Source organism: Solanum pennellii, chromosome 4, assembly GCF_001406875.1.
Source record: "Solanum pennellii chromosome 4, SPENNV200".
NCBI classification, from domain to species: Eukaryota; Viridiplantae; Streptophyta; class Magnoliopsida; order Solanales; family Solanaceae; genus Solanum; species Solanum pennellii.
Genome location: NC_028640.1, coordinates 69,955,544 through 69,960,072, shown reverse-complemented (window position 1 = coordinate 69,960,072; position 4,529 = coordinate 69,955,544).

The window sequence follows — 4,529 nt, the reverse complement described above, 5'->3', positions numbered from 1 at the left end:
AAGATAAATTAAATTAAATTATATAAAAAGTAGGCATTTTTTATAAGTATAATCAATAGAAAAAAATATTAAGAATTAAATTAAATTAACGTAATAGTAAAATAGAGTAATAATAAAAAAGATATCACAATAAATCACAAAAGAAAAAAAAAGTAAAGTAATAACAAAATAAGTTAATGATTGTAATAATAACTTAAATGTTTCTAAAACTATTTAATTTTTTTGTTATCATTATTGAAAGATTTTTGTTAGCCTGAAATTACATTTTTATCTTTGATTATTATTCACTTCATATATAGAAAGGTGTTTCCAGAATTATTTATTATATTTCTTATAGATTTTTGTTAGCGTGAAATTACATTTTTATCCTTGATCATCCTCTCACTTCACTCTTCTATACGATAAAAAATATCTTCCTCGTAGAACATTTGTATACTTACAGTTTACAACTTCTGAAAATATCATTAGCTACCCATTGTTTAGATCTGAAATTGTTAAAAAAAAAAAAATTACAATTTTGAAAATTCAATAATTTCATCATAAGTCATAAATCATGATACGCGTACATGAAAAAGGTTGAAATTCTATTCTTCCAAATGTTTCATTAGTCAAATATTTTTTTTTTTAATTAGAGGGGTTAATTTATACTAAAACTAATCTATTAAATCGCTAAGAGACGATTCTAGAATTAGGTAAATTTCAATTGTGAAATGTTTTATGTAGTTCTTTCAATATAATTTTCTTCTGCTTTGACTTTACTCTTGAAATTAATAACTAAATTGTTTGTGGCTGCATAATTAATTAACTCGTTTTCTTTTACACCTAATTTGACTGGAAAATATTGCATGCCAAGAAGATATATATATACATTCTCAAAAGAATAAGAAGAAAAAAAACTAACACTTCCCTTTTAATTTCTTTGCTTAATGAAATAGTAAACAATATAAATATATAATGATAATTAACCTAACAACAAATATGACGTCAGTTGATGTTTTCCCTTTGATCATAAATAATATAAAGAAAATAAATTTTGAGTAACTATGCCTCCCAAAACAAAATAAAGACGATTCAAATATGAAATCTTTAATTAAGAATGAAAAAATATATACTACTCCACTATAATTTTTATTGATTTAATTAATAATTTAATTTTATGTTGAGAAGAGTGAAAAAGTCGTAGACGAGTCGCCAATAAAAAGAAAAAAGAGTCAGAAATATATTTGAATTTTGATCGAAATTATTGTAACAATACTGAAGTTTGGAAAGGGCATTTTACCCCCGACACTATATAATATTATATTTTAAAGGTATATATGTGTCCACGTGGACATCATAAATATTGAATCATGTAGGCATATATATACCTTTAAAGTAAATATTAAATAGTATAGTGGTAAAAGATCATCTACAAAGTTTGGCATCGTAACAACAATCTTAATCAAAATTGAAGTATCTTTCAAACCCTTTTCCCTTGATTATTCTCTTTATATGAAATTGAGCTATTCTCGATCCCCTTATAATCTAACTTTGGAGATTAAGTTAAATTCAAAATTTATTTCTTTACATGATATCAAAGCAACACTCATCTTATTAGATGTTGAAACCCGAATAAAAATCATCATGCTCCAGTTTTTTAGCCTTAAACATTAAATAGCCATCATATTGAAGAATTAAAAAATAAGATCTATGTACATAATTTTTTATCTGACCCATGAAAGTAATAACAGTGGTAAATTTAAGACAATCTCTCACATTTTTTGGTAAATATAATTGGTTCAATAATATATGCCACGTAGGAATTACATAATGGTCGAATAGGGAAAAGTCGATGAAAAATGTCAATTGGGTAGTAGTAGTACCGTGCAAGGGAAGAATATTAAATATTACTTCTTTCGTTCGAAATTATTTGTCATGTTGTGCTTATCAACTCAATTTGATTAATTTTCAAAAATATATTAGATCACATTAATTCAATATTTTAAACAAAAAAATTAGATATTTTAAAACTATATAAAAAATACTATAAATTACAATTTTTTGCATATTAATATGATTAAAAAATATATCTTAAAATATTAATTAAATTTTTTATAGTTTAACTCTAAAAATAGAAATCATGCCAAACAATAACGAAAAAAGAAATAGTTTTTGTTCGAAGAAAAACAGAACACCAACTTTCTTATTTTTGGACCTTTAGAAAAGTCAGACAATAAGGTTATAATCCTCTATTTACTTTATAAGGAAAAACAAACCCCTCTAATAAATATTAAGATAAAAATATTCACAAATTATTAACTTGTTGTGAGTGAATAAATATGATCTCTTCTTTCTTAATCAAAAGTTCTAAATGTAATTGTTCCTGAGAGAGAGAAAATGTGATTTTTTATCTATTATATAAATTTAAATTAATCGAGATATTAAAATAAATATTAAATACAAAATTTAAAAAAGTCCTATACCATCTCTAATGTCTGTTTTTTTTTCTCTGAATGAGTTAGTGTTCTTAACATTCCTTTTAATTATAGTAAGTATATATATAGTATACTAGTTAACATATCCGCGCTTCGCGCGGACCTCATTAGATTTATGAATAATTTTTTTGTTTATGTAGCAACTAAGTAAGATAAGAAAAACTATATAACTTGCACATTAATTACTCTAGGGGGTTATTCACATGAAAAGGTTTTGAAGTCATGAATATTATTAATTAACAATTAAAAATAAAAGTTACATATATAAAAAAAATATCAATTATGCGGAATAATACTATTAAGTGATTATTTGAAGAGGAAATTTTGAAAATATATTTTACAATATCACACTGGTGAAGAAAAATAAAAAACATGCTAAATAATTTAGAGAAAAGATAAATGTGATCGGGAGGTGATAGAAATATACCACACCATCTTATTTATTTCTAACATTCTAACTTTATATGTAAATAGATATATTGGTTGTAAGTAAATAATAAAGAGAAAGTAACTTAAAATATTTTTTTAAAACTGTTATTCTGAAATTATAATCAGAAGAAGGTAAAAAAAAAAAAGTGGAAAATTAATCTATTAGGATTGGAAATTAGAAAGATGTGAGTTATGGATGATTATTATTTACTCCTAATAAAGTAGTATGTGAAAAGTCTTTGTTGTAAATGTTCCTGTATTAATAAAAATTATTTTTAATTAATTGAGTAAACTACTTTTACAAAAAATCAATTAATTTAAATTTAAAAAAAGGTCAAAAAAGAGAAGATAAATGTCACATCACTTTTTTTTTTATGTATCTCATTTTCAATAATTAAGAGAAGTTAAATAAATTACACTTTTTAGTTTTAACATAATTAATGTGACTAAGGGGAAATTTTTTCTTCATTCTTTTCATTAAATAATTTATTTATTCATTAAATTTTTTAAAAGTACTAAAAAATGATTAATTTATTTTTTGTTTAGTCTATGGCTATTTTTTTTATGATAAACTACATCATATATTTTTTAGGGGCATCAATATGCAATAGCTATAAGAAATGTATTTTGAAGTCATGAATATTATTAATTTACTATTAAAAGTAAAAGTTACATATATAAAAGAAAATGTCAATTATGCAGAATAATACTATTAAGTAATTATTTGAAGAGGAAATTTTGAAAATATATTTTACAATATCACACTGTGAAGAAAAATAAAAAACATGCTAAATAATTTAGAGAAAAGATAAATGTGATCGGAGGTGATAGAAATGTACCACATTATTTTATTTATTTCTAACATTCTATCTTTATATGTAAATAGATATATTGGTTGTAAGTAAATAATAAAGAGAAAATAACTTAAAATATTTTTTTAAAATTGTTATTCTGAAATTATAATCGGTTGCGGTCAAAAAAAAAAAGGAAAAGAAAGTGGAAAATTAATTTATTAGGATTGAAAATTAGAAAGATGTGAGTTATGAATGATTATTATTTACTCCTAATAAAGTAGTATGTGAAAAGTTTTTGTTGTAAATGTTCTTATATTAATAAAATTATTTTTAATTAATTGAGTAAACTACTTTTACAAAAAATCAATTAATTTAAATAAGAAAAAAAGGTCAAAAAACAGCAGATAAATATCACTATCACTTTTTTATATATATCTCATTTTCAATAATCAAGAGAAGTTAAATAAATTACACTTTTTAGTTTTAATATAATTAATGTGACCAAGGAGAAATTTTTTCTTCATTCTTTTCATTAAATAATTTATTTATTCATTAAATTTTTTTAAAGTACTAAAATTGATTAATTTATTTTTTGTTTAGTCTATGACTATTTTTTAATATGATAAACTATATCATATATTTTTAGGGGTATCAATATGCAATAGCTATAAGAAATGTATCATGTGCAATATTATATTTTTCAATTGTAACAAAAATTGAAATATTAATTAGAACATGACGAAAAAATTACATAAAAATAAAACTATATAACTTTCATCTTTATTCATTCACATAATAATAATAATAATAATAATAATAATAATAATAATAA